Source organism: Rhodnius prolixus, unplaced genomic scaffold (assembly GCF_049639745.1).
Source record: "Rhodnius prolixus isolate KJV_2025 unplaced genomic scaffold, Rpr scaffold_9, whole genome shotgun sequence".
Classification (NCBI taxonomy): domain Eukaryota; kingdom Metazoa; phylum Arthropoda; class Insecta; order Hemiptera; family Reduviidae; genus Rhodnius; species Rhodnius prolixus.
Window position 1 is genome coordinate 17,470,267 of NW_027411604.1, and position 20,644 is coordinate 17,490,910.

The following is a 20,644-nucleotide window of genomic DNA, read 5'->3' on the forward strand; positions in this document are numbered from 1 at the left end:
TCAAATTGTGCACAGTGTAGAATAAGAAGTGCATAATAAAAACATTTAGAAATATTTAATACACAAACAAAATCTACGTATATTTATTTCAAAAAATAAATAAATCTTGTAAAATATTAAGTGCGCTTAGAGTTGTAAAATTAATTGACCAAACTAAAATTACACCAGAGAATTCGGCGGGCTTCCAAAATATTTTTAAAACAAAATTTAACTGGTGATTCATACAGATGAAAGTTTAAGTTATATATTATTACTAAAGTTTGAATTATTATTGTTAATTATTTTTTTGAAGAATAAAAAAGAACCTGATCCAAATTAGAATGCTATTACTGTACGAACATTTCGATTTTCTTATCACAAATCTATGTAAGTACAGAAATTATTATATCTATTGAAACATATTGTACGAGATTATAAAAATGCATAATATTGCAAAGTAAATTTTTGTTGAACTTTACTACACAGGATCACGCAAATGATACAGTTTTATAGATATTAATTTGTCCAAGAAAACTTTTTGGATAAAAGAGCACTCTTAAAAGATGTTTGCAGCATCACCCCTTTTAATCGTGCGATAGTAACAAACTCAAATGAAAAGCTGAGAATTTGAAATGGGATTTTAGAGATTGAAAATAATTTAAAAAAAAAAAAAAATCACAAATCACATAAAGTTTTGATGCTTTTATTAAAGAGACAAAAGACAAAATGGATTTACCCAACAACCTGAGCGTTTTTCCAAGGGTGTAACCACAAAAGAAGAAACCAAAAATACCAACTTGTTTAAAAACCAGAAAACTGCCTGCAGATAGAGTCTAAAATTCAATGCTAAAACTACGCTGTATCTTTGCCAATTTGTCTAGCCGTTGTCTTTGTTTAACTAATTTTATATTTGAATAATGTTAAAGCAATGCTTTTTTTCCTTAGCTGGGATTTACACTACCAAAGTAGATGTCAAGAAGGAGGCGTGTCTAGAAAACGCTCTTTACTATAAATTTCTTATATTAAACATTAATTAAAATTTAAAGCTGAGACCAAAATCGAACCTATTACTTAAATACATTTCACCTCTAACCGCTCGACTATCGTACCTGTTTTCTGTATTTGTATTATTCTTATTAAATTAGTTATTTCAAAAGTTCTCTATAAGTACGAGGGTCGTTTGAAAAGTGCGTGCAAAAATAAAAACTACTTAATTTTTTGGGGTAAACCTTTTTTATTTTTCAACATAGTCTCCTTTTAGGCTTATACACTTCGTCCAACGCTGCTCTAGTTTGTTGATCCCTTCCGAATAATAGGATTTGTCCAAGTCTGAAAAATAGCCATTCGTTTCTGCAATCACCTCCTCGTTTCAATAAAATCTTTTTCCCGCCACCCATTTCTTCATATTGGGGAACAAATAGTAGTCCGAGGAAGCCAAGTCTGGAGAATAGGGGGGATGTGAAACGAGTTGGAACCCTATTTCCATTAATTTTGCGACCACAACTGCTGAGGTGTGAGCTGGTGCGTTGTCGTGATGGAAAAGGACTTTTTTGTGGGCCAATCGTGGGCGTTTTTCTTGCAGCTCGGTTTTCAAACGGTCCAATAACGATGAATAATATGCACCTGTAATAGTTTTACCCTTTTCCAGATAGTCGATGAGGATTATTCCTTGCGAATCCCAAAAGACAGTCGCCATAATCTTTCCGGCCGAAGGAACGGTCTTCGCCTTTTTTTGGCGCAGATTCCCCCTTGGTAACCCATTGTTTAGATTGTTCTTTGTACTCAGGAGTGTAGTGATGTATCCATGTTTCATCCACAGTGACGAAACGACGCTTAAAGTCCTGCGGATTCTTCTGGAACAGCTGCAAACCGTCCTAGCAACACTTCACACGATTTCGTTTTTGGTCAAGCGTGAGCAATCGCGGCACCCATCTTGCGGATAGCTTTGTCATGTCCAAATGTTGATGCAAAATATTATGTACCCGTTCATTCGAGATGCCCGCAGCACTAGCAATCTCACGCACCTTCACTCTTCTGTCATCCATCACACCATATCATGGATTTTATCAATGATTTCTGGAGTAGTAACCTCAACAGGGCGTCCAGAACGTTCAGCGTCACTTGTGCCCATATGGCCACTCTGAAAATTTTGAAACCACTTATAAACTGTTCTAATCGAAGGTGCAGAGTCACCATAATGTTTATCAAGCTTCTCTTTAGCCTCCTGAGGCGTTTTGCCTTTCATAAAGTAGTGTTTAATCAACACACGAAATTCTTTTTCGTCCATTTTTTGAAAATCACTCGACTTCCTCGATTCAAACGAATGCCAAACACAAAGAAATAGACCGATCTGGCTGAAACTTGGTGTGTGTTCTTCCAAGAGATGCTACTAACTAAACATAACCTCGATACGCGCCAGTACTGCTATCTCTCTGACTTTGCACGGACTTTTCAAACGACCCTCGTATACAGGGTGAACCAGTAAGTATTGTCCATAGGCCTACTGTGTGTAGTACATCTAAAGTGGAGTTCAATGACGTATTGGCCAACTTCATATTTTCCACTGTTCTTGAGTGACGTCACTTTTAATTTTTTTTCTAAAATCTTTACTTTTAGCAATAAAAATGTTATTACTCAGAAAGTTTTAGTCCGAATTCGATTCTGATGACACGGTTAGAAAGACAGATAAATTAAAAAATAAAATAAATAAATAAATAAAATAAATAAATAAATAAAATAAATAAATAAATAAAATAAATAAATAAATAAAATAAATAAATAAATAAAATAAATAAATAAATTTAAGTTAAATAATTAATTGAAAACTCTTTTAGATGGACCAGTAGTCAATTTTTACAGTAGATTGTCTTAAAATAAGGAAGTCAAAGGTTACAAATTGCACTTGCAAAAAAAAAAAATTCTAAACTCTCTGAAATATTTGAGAAAATGTTAGGAAATATTTTTCGAACAAGTGCTATTTTTATAATCGAAGGTTAATTTGCTTAGTTTCAAATATGGTACAATAGAAAATTTGTTCTGTTGAAAACTTATCTGTTAGATTGGTTTCAAAATTTTCAAAATAAATAATACCACTTATTTGAAAAATTCAATTTGTGGCCTAACTTCAAGGCTGTTTCAAGCAATTATATGGAGCCACAATTATATGGAGCCACAATTATATGGAGCCACAATTATATGGAGCCACAATTATATGGAGCCACAATTATATGGAGCCACAATTATATGGAGCCACAATTATATGGAGCCACAATTATATGGAGCCACAATTATATGGAGCCACAACTATATGGAGCCACAATTATATGGAGCCACAATTATATGGAGCCACCAATTGCAATTACAATTTTTAGAAGATTTTTTTTTAAAACGAGTCAAGATTAACACGTAAAAAAAACTACTGTATCGTTGGCATCAGGGTATTAAATTATTAACTCAAAAGAATGATATTGTGATATCCGGCCAGATCGCGTGATTACAACATCAGTGATTAACCAGTATTTTTAAAACAGATAACACTTCGTACAAATCAATGAAAGATAATCAAAATATAATAAAATGAACCATCATATTAATTACACTAATCGCAAGTCTGTTTCAAAAGAAAAAAGATGATATATTTTGTTTAATCGTAATCTTGTAGAAAAAAAAAAACACCATTAAAGACAGTTTTACAGTAAATTTAAAATACTAGATCAAATGTTATCTTTTAAACCTAAAGTTGCTATTTAATAATATTATCTATTGCCCAATTATTTTATGGAACATTTACAGTATCAAAACTAGAACAAAACATTAGCAAGTAATCTATCCCGCCTCAGAGACCTCAAGGACTAGAAAAATTGGCTGACCAAGAAAAATGGAAAAGGATTCATTCATAAGGATACGCAAGCGGACATCCTAAGTCACAACATACGCATTATATCCAGACGTCTGTGGGCGGGTCTCATTCAAAATCTCGAAGGCAATACAAGGGTTGGAAATGTCAAATAGTGTACGACGGTTCTAGATTTTATAATTATTATTTTTGTATTAAGTTATTTAAATTGCTGGACAAAGTAGTGGCGGATTAAAATGAACCCACAGAAATGCCAGCAGTTTACTCTCCGGCGGAGCTCCTGTCCATCTGTCCTCTTCAACAGCAATCCTCTTCCTTGTACAGATCTGATGCGCTACCTTGGGCTCTTTATAGACAAACAACTCACGTGGAACCCACACACTAGACTTAAAAGACAAGTAATGACAAAACGTGCGAAACTGCTTTACTGACTACTTGGACGACGCTCCAAATTGCCCGTAGAACTCAAACGCTTAATATACAGTACTATCCTCAAACCTATGTGGACTTACGGACTGGAGCTGTGGGGTTCAGCCAAACCTACTAACATACGGACTGTACAGACATTTCAGTCAAAACTACTCCGGCAGATAGCTCCTTTCTATGGTGACTAACCTCACTCTTCACACCGACCTCAACATTCCCTTCATAGACCAACTCGCCAAGACTACATACCAAAAATTCCATACTACTCTCTCGACTAGCTCAAATCCTCTTGTACTGTCTCTCGCCTCCTCTGACATCCCTAATACTCCTCGCCGACTGAATCGCCAGTGGCTCCGCGACTTTGTCTGAAGAAATAAATCTCTCCTCTCTCCTCCTCCTATTCTCCTCTCTCCTATAGAGAGTGCTACCGCTGGGTACCTTCTCTCCTCCTGCTCTTCCCGCACCAGTTCATCTCATTCACCTCCTATTTACTTATTGTATATATTTATACAGATTGTAAATTACAAAATAAATAAATAAAAAAGAGATTTAAATTTTATTTTTTTCAATTTATTTGTCATATTTACACCTACAATAAATGTTGCATCAAGTAAATTTGATGAAACTGGTTAAATTTTCACATGAAAGACATGTAAGAGCAACCACCCATTGGTGGAACTCTTTCTCAGTCACAACAGTAGATCCCTAGGCCACCTCCGCTTCAAACGACGAGGAGGATTGTCGGAAAGGTGAGGTGAGGAGAGTTGTTGCACAAAAGGATTAGGATTGAGAGAGCTAGGAGGCTGTGAAAGTTGCAGTAGCGAGACTTTATTAGGTCGGTTACAAAAGGGATTTGAAGGTCGGTGTGTATGGTAAGATTAGAAATGTAGTAAGGAGCATTCAGGATTTTCCGTAGGATTTTAGACTGTAGTGTCTGCAGGCGTTTGGAGTTAGAGGGTTTGGTTGAGCTCCACACTTCTGCTCCGTATGTCCATATGGGTCTTAACAGTGTTTTGTAAATTGTCAGTTTGTGATTCAATTTAAATTTTATATTTAATAATTAATGGTCAAAATCCGGTTTCGTTCACAACACCAATCTTTGGTTTCATTCACCCTACTTTTTTTACGCTATTTTAAGTTAATAACTGCCAAAAGTCGATCTAATTCATAGTTCAGCACTACGGCAAATACGAAGGTCGTTTGAAAAGTCCGTGCAAAGTCAGAGAGATAGCACCACTGGCGCGTATGGAGGTTATGTTTAGTTAGTAGCATCTCTTGGAACAACACACACCAAGTTTCAGCCAGATCGGTCTATTTCTTTGTGTTTGGCATTCGTTTGAATCGAGGAAGTCGAGTGATTTTCAAAAAATGGACGAAAAAGAATTTCGTGTGTTGATTAAACACTACTTTATGAAAGGCAAAACGCCTCAGGAGACTAAAGAGAAGCTTGATAAACATTATGGTGACTCTGCACCTTCGATTAGAACAGTTTATAAGTGGTTTCAAAATTTTCGGAGTGGCCATATGGGCACAAGTTACGCTGAACGTTCTGGACGCCCTTTTGAGGTTACTACTCCAGAAATCATTGATAAAATCCATGACATGGTGATGGATGACAGAAGAGTGAAGGTGCGTGAGATTGCTAGTGCTGTGGGCATCTCGAATGAACGGGTACATAATATTTTGCATCAACATTTGGACATGACAAAGCTATCCGCAAGATGGGTGCCGCGATTGCTCACGCTTGACCAAAAACGAAATCGTGTGAAGTGTTGCAAGGACGGTTTGCAGCTGTTCCAGAAGAATCCGCAGGACTTTAAGCGTCGTTTCGTCACTGTGGATGAAACATGGATACATCACTACACTCCTAAGACCAAAGAACAATCTAAACAATGGGTTACCATCTGCGCCAAAAAAGGCGAAGACCGTTCCTTCGGCCGGAAAGATTATGGCGACTGACTTTTGGGATTCGCAAGGAATAATCCTCATCGACTATCTGGAAAAGGGTAAAACTATTACAGGTGCATATTATTCATCGTTATTGGACCGTTTGAAAACCGAGCTGCAAGAAAAACGCCCACGATTGGCCCACAAAAAAGTCCTTTTCCATCACGACAACGCACCAGCTCACACCTCAGCAATTGTGGTCGCAAAATTAATGGAAATAGGGTTCCAACTCGTTTCACATCCCCCCTATTCTCCAGACTTGGCTCCCTCGGACTACTATTTGTTCCCCAATATGAAGAAATGGGTGGCGGGAAAAAGATTTTATTGAAACGAGGAGGTGATTGCAGAAACGAATGGCTATTTTTCAGACTTGGACAAATCCTATTATTCGGAAGGGATCAACAAACTAGAGCAGCGTTGGACGAAGTGTATAAGCCTAAAAGGAGACTATGTTGAAAAATAAAAAAGGTTTACCCCAAAAAATTAAGTAGTTTTTATTTTTGCACGGACTTTTCAAACGACCCTCGTACAAAATCAGCGCGATTACATAAAACTACAGTTTAATAATGTTTTAAATAAATATTGAAATCGAAAAACAATAAATAATTAATTAAAAATGCAAAGAAAACAACAGAGTAGTGTGAATCAATAACTGAAATGGAAATTTCCAATATTTTAACACAGAATTGAAAGAGTAGTTCACAGTTTATTTAATGTCGCTAGACTTTGTACTAAATTGATTTTCATTATTTAATTACATCTCTACCACAATAAGATATTTGTTAATGAAAACATATAAAACATCATATTATGTAAACAAAACTATATCAGATCAAAATTATCAATTTTTAGAGCAGTTTTAAGATGAAGAAAGCTTTGTGATAATTGATAAAAAAATCATATATTTACTGCTTCATGTGTCTAAATTGATCAATTTTAACAGACAAACAATATTAATTGACTTTTTTTCAGATTTTATTTTGTTTTATCATATTAATTTGTCAGTTCGGTTAATCACAACCGATGTTAGCGCATGCGTACTACAAGGACTAAAGTAAACTATACTATACAGTACTGAGGATCTAATCAGATTTCCAACACGACTTTTGACTTTTAGATTTTTTAGATAACCGATTTTAGATGATGCATTTCATTGCGTTCAATCAGCTCAACTATCAAAAATATTACCCAGTAATTTTTAAAATAAAAATTAAATGCACACACTGCACTTATTTAAATCAAGTATCCACATTTTTTTTATTTTTTGTTGAACATCTACTTAATACTTATTTAATGCCTCTGCCAAAAATCACCGTAAAATCAAACTTTGCACTTGTGCTGAGGAAATATAAATCAACACCCTACTATCGATATCGGAAATGAGGTAGATTCCAGATATAGGGCACGGGGCCAAAAAAGAAAAAAGGTAGATAAATTTCAATGACAGAAGATAAGGCCATGGGGGAACAGTAGGTTTAGTGTCATCATTGGTTACAGAAGTAGGTGGAGGAGGACAAGCTGGATGTGCGCCAAAGAAGCCAGCAGGAGGTTCTTCAGGATGCTCTTTGGAGGCAATTGTCTCTCAATTTAATAAAAAGAGAATGGTATAGCGACAGAATTGCGGGATACATGGCTTCTGGTCCCTGTCAAGGATGGACACAGTGGAGTTGGGCTGCTGGTAAAAAGAGATTAATTGAATAAGTGTGAAACAATGGCATAACTTCCCTTTAAACTACAATTAATTTTTTTAAATTTATTTTGTAATTTACAATCTGTATAAATATATACAAAAAGTAAATAGGAGGTGAATGAGATGAACTGTTGCGGAAGGAGAGCAGGAGGAGAGAAGCTACCCAGCGGTAGCACTCTCTATAGGAGAGAAAAGAATGTGAAGAGGAGAATATGAGTGGGAGAGAGGAGAGATTAGTTCTTCAGCCTACAAGGAAGTCGCGGGGCCACTGGCGATTAAGTCGGCGAGGAGTATTAGGGATGTCAGAGGAGGCGAGAGACAGTACAAGAGCCAGTCGAGAGAGTAGTATGGAATTTTTGATATTTAGTCTTGGCGAGTTGGTCTATGAAGGAAATGTTGAGGTCGGTGTGAAGAGTGAGGTTAGTCACCGTAGAAAGGAGCGTCAACTATCTGTCGGAGGAGTTTTGACTGAAATGTCCTGCACAGTCCGTATGTTTGTAGGTTTGTAGATTCGTCTTTAATCTTTAAATTCCGAAATACTTCGTTAAATTTGCAAATGTTATCCACTAGGATCTAAACGTACCATTTATCTCAGCTTGTTACAAAAGAAAAAAATTCATTCTTCCCTTCTGATCATTCCAATTCTCTAATTCATCCACTACCTTCTGTATCCCTTCGTAGCAACCCTATTTGACGATTGTAGAGGCATTAGCCCTATGATTTCCACGGCGATGGGAACCATTAAATAAATACCGCACCTGGAGATGGCTCCTCACATATCAGAGCATGATAACCCTCTTTACCGGTTGCAGGAGATCAACTCCTCTAGCAGTTAGTAAATATCAAATTAGATTAATTTTTAAAATGATTGTTCCATGCTGGAATATTGATTAATACGTGTTATTTTTAAAATATTTTTTTAATGATTTAAGACGCCTCCACATCTGAAGTTATTGGCGCCCGGAGTTTTTTCTCAGTGCACAGCCCGCCTCTGGACAGAATTCTTTCATTACAGACAACACTGTCCATCACCGGACAGTAGAGCTGTAAGAAGCTCCTAGAAAGAGAGAAAAACTAAGGGCCAGCAGCTGGATTCGAACCCAGGACTTCCGCGTGGGAATCCATACTAACCGCATAGCTAATCCCTTCCCTTATGCTTGCTATTATTCATCCAATCCCCTTCTCAACAGCTAGTTTTTCAGAGTTGTACATTTGGTGAATACCCAATAGAAAAACGCAAGTTCAAAATACTTCCTCCAACAACGGCAGCCAGAGAAATACACTAAGGTCGATTTAGTAAGTTCAATAATATTAAGAAATAAGAGAAAATTAATAAAATGCACTTCACGCCAGAGACTACATTCTGCGTATTCAGTGAATCTCAAAATATGGATTGAATAAGTAAATTTTGCAAAATTGACTGGATCGTGTTTTGTTATTGAGTAAAATAAAACAATAGGATAGATAGCTCCGTTTGATTGAATGAGAATGACATTATTGTCGCTTTTTGTCCCATACAATTACACGGGCGACCCGTTCGGTGATTAATAAATGACACCGACCGGTCATTCTCCCATAAATAAAATTGATAACAATGTGGGACAATGACATCTGCTCTGTGTGTAAGTTAGTATACACTTTTATGGTGTTTTGTTTTTAACATTTTTGTTTTTTAATAATATTTTGGTTTAAACCATTAAAAAAAAAGTGAAGGCCGAAGTATTTGGAAGTCAAGTAATACGAAACGAACGAAACGAAATAACCTTTATATATCGTAAACATGGTAATATCGTAATAATCAGTAATAAATACCACAATGTGATTAATCATAATATTATACACGAAGACAATGGACACAAGGACCGCTCGGACCCACTGGGTCAATGGAACCCTTCGTGCAAGTCAGAATAACGAAATAACCTTTATATATCATAAACATTGGAGTCAAGTATTATTGTTTCTAAGGGGAGGAATTCTGTACTCGGCTTCTTTACGCACGCTACACACAAAACATCAACCTATATTGAGGCGCTCCGTCAATATATAAAAGTTGTTTGTATTTTTAGGCCTGTGTTATCTGCAGAAAAGCATAGGGGTTAGCTGCAGAAAAGCCTGAGTTCTTGATGAAGCAGACTAACCACCTGCAAGTTTGCCACCCATATAATTTCATTTACGGACGGAAATCCGGTGTAAAGTAAAGTAAACGCCTATTTTTTCAGGCGGGCTTTACGTCCAACTACCAATTAGGTGTCAGTGGACGGAGGCGACTAGTAGACATAAGTAAAGTTACTGTAAATTTCTTTTATTAATCATTAAATAAAATCCAAGGCCTAAGGCCGGCAATCGAACCCAGTACCCACAATACATATTAGCTTTACAGGTCTCGCCTCTTACCGCTCGGCTACCGTGGCGCCTGAAATTCGGTTTAAAACCAGTCAGCTTTGAATCTTTAGAGAATTATTACGTCTCAATCATTATCTATTTGGATAAGCTAAGAATATTTTCAGATAGACTAAAATACGCAATATAAAAGGTAGAAGAGTAGCTCAGTTGTTAGCGTATTCTGGATTCTAACGCAAAGATCGCAGATTCGAATGCAGCTGCTATCACTCTTAGATTTTTTCTTCCTACTAACTTTTAGCTGCAGAGAGTTTGGAGATCGACAATGTAACAAGAGAAGATTATCTAGAAACCAGCAGTGCACCACTGGAAAAAGTTTAAAGCGCCAATTACCTCAATATGTTTGACGCGCCTTAAAATAAAAAATAAAAAGACCCATTTTATCATCTTGAAACGTAGGTCATTGCACCAAACATTCAATTAGCCAATCAATTAATGAAGACATTAGCAGAAATTATAAAATTTAATTAGTAAATGTAAGAACAATTATTTTATATATTTTTTTGTCATTTTTAAAACAGATATAAAGCAAGAGAGGTGACCATGATATCAGAAAAAGGGTAAAGTTTAACAACCCCGCATAAAAGCTGCTATCAAGGTGGCCACTTGTCGCATTCGCGGGCAAAAACATAAAAGGAAGGAACTGCCCCAGCCAAAAAAGTCAGTCTTCCATATTTCGTCACTCAGTCAAGTTCAGGTGTTATTTTAAGCAAAATTTTATTTAAGTATGTCTGATCTTTATAGTCAGAGAATTGATATTCTGATATTTATTTAAAGTTATCTTCTACTTATATTCTCATATTCTGCTTTTCGTATTTATTAATCAAAATAGACTCTTAGAAGTTGTAAATTCTGTCAATAGAAAAGTCCTGGTACACACAGACCATTTCTAAAATCATTTTTTAGAACTCTCGGGACCTCAAATCGGGTATTTTTTGGTTGAAACTCAGTATTTTGAAAATATCGTCTTGATCCCAATATTTTTGGCTTAGCTAATACGAGGGACGTTTGAAAAGTCCGTGCAAAAATAAAAACTACTTAATTTTTTGGGGTAAACCTTTTTTATTTTTCAACATAGTCTCCTTTTAGGCTTATACACTTCGTCCAACGCTGCTCTAGTTTGTTGATCCCTTCCGAATAATAGGATTTGTCCAAGTCTGAAAAATAGCCATTCGTTTCTGCAATCACCTCCTCGTTTGAATAAAATCTTTTTCCCGCCAGTCATTTCTTCATATTGGGGAACAAATAGTAGTCCGAGGGAGCCAAGTCTGGAGAATAGGGGGGATGTGAAACGAGTTGGAATCCTATTTCCATTAATTTTGCGACCACAACTGCTGAGGTGTGAGCTGGTGCGTTGTCGTGATGGAAAAGGACATTTTTGTGGGCCAATCGTGGGCGTTTTTCTTGCAGCTCGGTTTTCAAACGGTCCAATAACGATAAATAATATGCACCTGTAATAGTTTTACCCTTTTCCAGATAGTCGATAAGGATTATTCCTTGCGAATCCCAAAAGACAGTCGCCATAATCTTTCCGGCCGAAGGAACGGTCTTCGCCTTTTTTGGCGCAGATTCCCCCTTGGTAACCCATTGTTTAGATTGTTCTTTGGTCTCAGGAGTGTAGTGATGTATCCATGTTTCATCCACAGTGTCGAAACGACGCTTAAAGTCCTGCGGATTCTTCTGGAACAGCTGCAAACCGTCCTTGCAACACTTCACACGATTTCGTTTTTGGTCAAGCGTGAGCAATCGCGGCACCCATCTTGCGGATAGCTTTGTCATGTCCAAATGTTGATGCAAAATATTATGTACCCGTTCATTCGAGATGCCCACAGCACTAGCAATCTCACGCACCTTCACCCTTCTGTCATCCATCACCATATCATGGATTTTATCAATGATTTCTGGAGTAGTAACCTCAAACAGGGCGTCCAGAACGTTCAGCGTCACTTGTGCCCATATGGCCACTCCGAAAATTTTGAAACCACTTATAAACTGTTCTAATCGAAGGTGCAGAGTCACCATAATGTTTATCATGCTTCTCTTTAGTCTCCTGAGGCGTTTTGCCTTTCATAAAGTAGTGTTTAATCAACACACGAAATTCTTTTTCGTCCATTTTTTGAAAATCACTCGACCTCCTCGATTCAAACGAATGCCAAACACAAAGAAATAGACCGATCTGGCTGAAACTTGGTGTGTGTTGTTCCAAGAGATGCTACTAACTAAACATAACCTCGATACGCGCCAGTAGTGCTATCTCTCTGACTTTGCACGGACTTTTCAAACGACCCTCGTAAGAGAAACCAGAAATCAAATACTATAAAAATAAAATAAATATATAGAACTGTAAAAACATCTCCAGTCTGATAATAAACCAGAAAATAAAGACGTAAATATAAACCAAACAGTGATGAGTTTACATATGACGCTATTAGTTACGCATGCTCTCGATTAATGTTCTTAATATCTTTACAAAAGAAAAAAAAATGTTACATTCATTATGGAAGTTTATAATCATTTTATAAAGAAGTATCTAACAAAAGATTATTCAAGGAACATATAACAATGGCGAAAAATTAATAAAAATGTTAATATCGAATTCTCGTATATTTTAATTATTTTTTTGTTGGTGTTTTGGCCAAAACAGGAATAAAAACGCTTCTGGTCGTTTCGTCGTTAATAGTGACAATAATAGATGAGTCAATTTCTAGATGGCCTTAACGTCATTGTTCATCTTGTTCTAAGTTTGGTTTTGGTTTCAAAAAAAATAATAAAATCGCTAATTTTATCAGTTGTAGCACGCATTTTTTTTTTTAGTATTTCAGACCGGTTTTGGATTTTCATTCATCACCAGAGGATCAAAGGATGGAAAATTTCAAGTTGTGAATCTGACAAGAAACACTCACTTACTTTAAATCAGAGTAAGTGGTGGAACCGGATAAGTGACGAAAATTTTTTTCTGTTAAACTACATTCAAAATGCAGTACAAGCCGCCTGAACGAGTGTCCTATCTCTATCTGTTAGAAAGTTATGATTTTTTCAGGGTTTTTTTCGACTAAGCCCGACCTTACGTCATAAAAACACTATTTCTCAACTTGTACCTCACTTATTTACATTTTTCACCTCATTTTCGGATTCAGCATTAAATTTCCTGTAATAATAGATCAATTTCGTAGTTATTTAACTTTAATCAGATTCATTTATTACAATAAGAACGTTACTTTTTTTAGGAATTTAGAATTTTCATGAATTTTCAAAAATTAGCCTCTTCGACAAAATTGGTCTTAGAGGCTGTCAAATTTCCCAAAAACTGCTCCTTTTAATACTCTTTCCAATGGTATAATAATCAGTTTGAATAATAGCTGTTTTCTTTGGTCTATTACTGAGAAAGTGCTGAAAAACACGGTGTTAGCGAAGGAAGCAAAGGGGACTGGATGAAGCGTACTCGCATATCAAAATGATTATTTATTAACAAAATCATTTCTTTAAGCATGTAAAATACATAATTACTTAGTAATTATTGATGTATCATGTTCTCAAAATGCCGACCTCGATTCCTGACGCATAACCGAGCGCGTTTTCGCATTGCTCCCACTGTTGCTGAAAATGATAATCGTTCTTTCAGTTTTTCTGAAGCAGCAATTACCCGACTTCTCACCTCTTCTTCATTGTTGACCTCAACCTTGTAGACTTCACTCTTAAGAAAACCCCATACGAAGTGGTCCATAGGGTTGAGGTCAGGAGATCTCGGTAACCACGCGGTAGTTCCACCTCGCCCTATCCACTCAGGAAAACGTTGAGACAACCATCTTCTGACGTTCACCGAATAATGAGGTGGAGCTCCATCTTGTCAATAAATTAAATTTCTGCTAACGTTGTGAGGAAGGTTCAACAACAGTGGGAGCAATGCAAAAACGCGCTCGGTTATGCGTCAGGAATCGAGGTCGGCATTTTGAGAACATGATGCAGTTGAGAAATAGTGTTTTTATGACGTAAGGTCGGGTTTAGTCGAAAAAAACCTGAAAAAATCATAACTTTCTAACAGATAGAGATAGAACACTCGTTCAGGCGGCGTTCTACTACATTTTGAATGTAGTTTAACAGAAAAACATTTTCGTCACTTATCCGGTTCCTCCCTGTATAGACCTCCCAGGGGTCTATTTAACAAAAGTAGGGGTCGATCTGAGCCAGGGGGTTCGAAATTGTTTAACAATTTCGAACCCAATATAGCGAAACCTTACACAGAAACACCAGGCACACCCATCTCATTAACACTGCATTGCCAATGCTCGAACTTAAGTCAGTTATTGCCAATGTGGAGTCATATTGACTCCATAATTTATCTTTTTTTATATTGATTTCAATTTTAATAATAAAATTTGCATTAAAGGATGAGAAAGAATAGGAATTAAGAACGGAAAAACAAATTTTGTCCACAAATCGACGCAGAAGGAATTAACTTCAACTTAGGATCGCAGTAGTTTCATTATTTTGTAGAACCCTGACTGGACTGCCTTCTGATCAGGGACATTTTCATTTTTTTTAATTAAATTCACTGTTTTCTCAATTACTGTGCGCTGTTGACACGGATCAGTAAATTACCCAATTCGCTGCAAGTTTTTGCTGCAATTCGGACAGAAAATCAATTCTAGAAAGAGGCTTTTTTTTGTGCCTTCATACTTTCTATGAAAATTATATAAATTTATCAAATAAGCATTTAGGCAATAATCTGGGAGTTAAGTTAATAACAGAAAATCTACTTATATTGCCAATCAGGAGTTGAAATGACACCGATATATTTACGTGCAATGCCAATCTGTGGTCAAAATGACTCTTTATGATTCAAGTAAACTATTCTGCAAAAAGAAACTAACAATTCCATGGTCTTCAGCTCGTGACTATCAAATGGTGAGAGAGTGGGGATAGCATATCTAAGAGCATTCCGGGATAGCTATGAGATGTGGGGAAACAGAGACCATTCCTATTTTTTTGGAGTCAAATTGACTCCGGATTGGCAATGCAGTGTTAATTAAGAAGCTGTGGTAACTTTACTTATTTATAATTACTTATTTTTTAATAAATATGAAAGTATTTAAATTTCATCTTTAAGGTATTTTTCATAAAACTATTGTTACACAATTTAAAATTACTTTAATAAATGTACAAACACAGTACCTAATAGACAGTTTTATTTTAATTATCTGAAAATTACTTTTATCGGGGGTCGATGGAGATTTCGAAAAATTATATAGGGGTCCATGATCAAAAACGTTTGGCGACCCCTGCTTTAAATCTTACTACAATTGAAGCAGTAATTCTAATTTAAAGATTTTCTTAAAACTATAAAAATTTTAATAATTCAAAATTAGTTCTTAAGTATTGCACTTAGAAATTTCTGTCTAAGGGATTCAACTAAATGCTAGCAAGCCCTGAGGTCTTCCTCCCCAATCCTTTCAAAGTCTTAAATGTAAATTTTTGTTTAATATCAATCTCCCGTAGGGTCTTTTTCTAAAATGAAAAATTGATTTTTAGAGGCATTCTGTCGTATTAAGATTTGTTTTTTAAGTTTTGTACACAAGAACAAACCAGGCATGACGTAACTGAAACACTTGTTAGCGTCATGTTAAACAAAAGTTAACACAAGTAATAGTTGTATGGAAATTTTTTAATAATAAAAAAAAATCAACCGCATGCAAATATTTGCTTCATAAATGCACATTTTGGAATCATCCAAATGTTTACATTATTCAGATAAAGCACGTAAATTCAAAATAGAAAAGATGGTTTCTCTTGTTACGTGATTTACAATGGTAAACATTTCTATTTCACAACCATAACGAACAATTAAATATCGCATCATTCCTCAAGGTCTTATGATTTCTTTATGAGATATTATTGAGTAATGCACTTTTCCTAATGCATTTAATAATTAAATCAATGGTTACAGTATATAATATTTAAGTGTATGTTCAGAAAGGTCTGTTAGGATGTAGGTGAAGGTTAACTTAATGGTTAGAAAGGGCGTTGCCACTTAATGATCAGGTTAGAATTGGGGTTTATTGCCTAGAGAATGGTCTTATTTTACTATTTTAAACAAAACTTGGTAATAATGTAAACTAATGTTCAAAATGGATTTTAAGAATGAATTTTTTTATTGTTTCCTTTTTCCGTACGCCAAAACGCGATTAGCTTCCATGGTCATGCGCGAGCTTGCAGAACCAATAAAATTGGGTCAACCTGGCACATGAGTCTCGTCATCACAGAGAAGCACTGGGAGGCCACCCAACGCTGCTGTATGGATTGGGTTTTTTCATTGTTTGAAATCAATCTTCTCGTTGAAACAATTTATTTTTCTCATAACCCACCAGCGAAATGGGTTTTTAGAAAATAAAATCATAAGGATAAATTCCTTGAAGGGCTAAAGCTGGCAAAACGATTGTGAGGAGGGCTGTAGCGTAGCGTGGTATTTTATCTAAGTAGATTGTGGGCCGAGTGACTATTGATTTTTTACTTCTCTTAAGACTTCTAATTCTTTTCAAATATCGAGGACTTATCTGTAATCATACAGATCATTAGCCCATGAGTTTGGGAGACACTCCATACTACAGAACTCACTGTAAAGCTATAAATGGTAGCAATTTCTGGACATTATTTTTCCTTGAGAACTGAGAAACAAAATGGACGAACAACTACTTAGTAAATATTATAGTAATTTTAATTTACTTTTTTACAAATTTTATTTGTATTTAAGGCTCCCTCAACAAATCTGTGGTTATTAGCGCCCGGAGCTTTTTTTTCCCAGTGCACAGCCGGCCTCCTGACAGTGTTCTCTCGTTACAGACAACATTGTCTATCACCGGACAGTGAACTGTAAGAAGCTTCTAGGAAGAGAAAAAATCTAAGGGACAACAACTGGGATTCGATGAATAAAAGTTGGTTTTGTTGTATTGTTGGCGCCACGGTAGCCAAGCGCTTAGAGGCGTGACCAGCGAAGCTAATATGTATTGTGGTACTGGGTTCGTTTCCCGGTCTAGAGGCCGGAATAAAAGAAATTTACAGTAAAGTATGTTTGCTAGTCGCCTCCGTCCACGACACCTAATTTGGTAGTTGGACGTAAAGCCCGCCTGAAAAAGTAGGCAACTACTTTACTTTATATTAAACCAGAAATTCTGGAATTTAAGAACACTTGACTTAAGATGTTCCCACTACCTTTCAATGGTTATTAACACTGCATTGCCAATGCTCGAACTTAGTCCAGTTATTGCCAATGTGGATTCATTTTGCCTCCATAATTTATTTTTATCTTTTTTTTACATTGATTTCAATTTTAATAATAAAATTTGCATTAAAGGATGAGAAAGAATAGGAATTAAGAACGAAAAAACAGAATTTTGTCCACAAATCGACGCAGAAGGAATTAACTTCAACTTAAGATCGCAGTAATTTCAGTATTTTGTAGAACCCTGACTGGACTGCCTTCTGATCAGGGACATTTTCATTTTTTCAGTGCGCTGTTGACACGGATCAGGAAATTACCCAATTAGCTGCAAGTTTTTGCTGCAATTCGGACAGAAAATCAATTCTAGAAAGAGGCTTTTTTTGGAGCCTTGATACTTTCTATGAAAACTATGTAAATTTATCAAATAAGCATTTAGGCAATAATCTAAAGAGCATTTCTGGATAGCTATGAGATTTGGGGAAACTTCGGAATGACAATGCAGTGTTAATTACTTACACAATATGAAACACAATCTTTATTCATGGTCAACGAAAATTGGTACACATTTTTTTTTGGATTAAATGAAATTTTTAAATTTGATATTGAGATAAAAATGAATTAGGCTATCACTACCAAGATTTATGGAGAGTTACGTATTTTATTATTGTTTTTATTAGCGACTCTGATCCTAGAGGCTGTTGACACCATGTTGGTCCTAAGATAAATGTGATTCTTCACGTCATAAAAAGACGCCCACTTCAGAAGCGCCCCTCGGGGTGTCATCTTACCAAAAGAATGTGCCCACAATGTATACAATACCACCTCTCTATTCGCTGGCTGTTATAGCAATACTTATTTTTTTTTAATAATAAAATTTTATGATAAAAATAAATATAACCACCAATAAATGACACAGAATTAAAATTGGAATATTTTTGTCAAATCTTTTGAAGGGTTCAATCTATTTTGACACAGTAAAGGACAGGAAGTTTAAGCTTCTTAAAGTAAATGCACAAAAGGAAGTAAAAATGTAGTCCTTAAAAAATATCCTTAAAATTTATATATTTTTGAAATAAATAAATAACCTCACTATAAATTGAAATAAATGAACAATTCCCCACAAGATTATCCTCAACTGTAACGAAATCTCAATTAAGAACGAACTGTACGGATTTACTTGGGATATTGGAAGTTTATTTGAGCAGATATGGAAGATAGTGAAGGTGAAAAATGGAAGACAAATGCCCAGGATGCCAAGAAATGGCAGAAGATTTTAGAGGAGGACAAAGTCCTTAATAGACTGAAGCGCCAAATCAGAAGAAGAAGGTACCTATTACGTGAAAGTGCATTTTAGGAATGAATGCATTAAACCATGCATTTTTAAATGAAATTATTGTTTATAAATCAAAAGAGGTGGAAACAAAACTCATCCAGACAGATCTTCGGCTGCCTCAGATCTCATCTTCCTTTTTGAATTGCCTCCGGAGGAAACCATCGTTTTCCTTGCAAAGAAGAGCTTGTGGTAACTAACACCCATTTCATTCCCCTTTCACGCCAACATTCCCCTGCACCCAAAATAAGGAAACTTTTATCTTCTCTAGGCTGTTGACTTTGCAAAAAAAAAAAACTACTTCCAAATCATTCTCCATCTGATAAGAACAGGAACTAAGCGATTACATTCACCTTTTTTCTATAGTTCCTGGACAAGATTAAACTGAACATTATTGCATTATTATTGCGTGTATTTCCGCTTGGAAGGTGCTAGAAAATTTCTCCTTTGGATCCCAGAACCCAGATTCTTCGCCCAAACGCTCCGAAAATTATTTTGTAATTGCCTATTTTTTAGGCGGGGCTTTACGTCCAACTACCACTTAGGCGTCGGTGGACGGAGGCGACTAGCAAACATACTTTACTGTAAAGTTCTCATATTTAACATTAAATAAAATCCAAGGCCTAAGACCGGGAATCGAACCCAGTACCATAATGCATATTAGCTTTGCAGGTCTCGCCTCGGCTACGCCTGCTCAGCGCCTGCTTCAAAAATTAGTTCCATTAAAAGTTCTTAATCAAATGTTAATTTTTAAAAATAATTCAATAAATTTTATTGTTATTATTTACTTATTTACAACCTGTATAATCTACAACATGTAAAGTGGTCTATTTCGAGTAAACACAGATTGTTTGCTAAATCGTGATGGATTCAGCGCCACAATCGAGAAGCCATGTTGAGAGGAGCCAGCCAATGCTGGAACTCTCTGGAGGTTGTATGGAAGGTTAGGAATGTGATAAAAGGTCGTGGGGCCAATGTCGTTTCAGGCGTTGTGGAGGAGTTGTTGTAGGTAAGGCTTGTGCTGTGGGATTTATTAGATCATTGACAAAAGGGATATTGAGGTTTGTGTGGAGGTTTATATTGGATACTTAATAAGGATCGTTGATGATATGTCTAAGGACTTTAGGAATAGAAAGGATTGGATTCTTTGGATGTTGGATGGCTTCGCAAAGCCCCCCAGTTCAGCTCCGCAAGTCCAGATGGGTCTTGGTAGTGTCTTGTGTAGACTCAGTTTGTTCTATACGTTCATGGCTGATCTCCGCCCAAGCAGTCTTCGTAGTTGTCCGTATCGTCTATTGAGTTCTTGTCTTCTAGCGTGTAAGTCGAGAATTCAATAAATAATGCAAAAAAAAAAACTTATTATACTCGTACTTCTCCGCCCTCTTTTTTAAGTGAAAATTCTGTTATTATGGCCTGAAACTTGTTAAATTATTTAAGAAGTTTTAGACTAAAGATTCGAAGCTCATGTCGTAAAGAGTAGGTCGTCGCGTGGGCGGATCACGTAGCAACGTGACTCTCCTAACAAATCTCTCCGCACTTTAGGTCGCACTTTTTGCCCTTTCTCTTACAACAAGCCACGCCCTATCTCACACAGTTTTTTTTACTTTGAAAACTTACCCCCCCCCCCCCCCCAGTCCCTTACAATAACCAAAGACTTACTTCACTCACATTTTGGATTTTTTCTTCTCTTTTTTATGAACGCGAGAGAATTTCAAATGTATTTTCCTTACATTGAATGTTGATGAGATTCATGTATTTCAATTTTCTGTTTTTGTTCTGATTTTGTTCTGATTTTGGTTG

The 20,644-nt window shown here is 36.1% G+C and overlaps 1 long non-coding RNA gene across 1 annotated transcript in view; it reads left to right on the plus strand.

Annotated features, from left to right (window-relative positions):
* Positions 1 to 13,211, plus strand: part of LOC141454326 (uncharacterized) — a 33,073-nt gene extending 19,862 nt beyond the window's left edge. Inside the window, exons 2-3 of the long non-coding RNA XR_012458629.1 lie at positions 10,820 to 10,995; positions 13,113 to 13,211. This is a non-coding gene — a long non-coding RNA (uncharacterized lncRNA). The remainder of the gene's footprint in view (positions 1 to 10,819; positions 10,996 to 13,112) is intronic.
* The last annotated feature ends 7,433 nt before the right edge of the window (positions 13,212 to 20,644 follow it).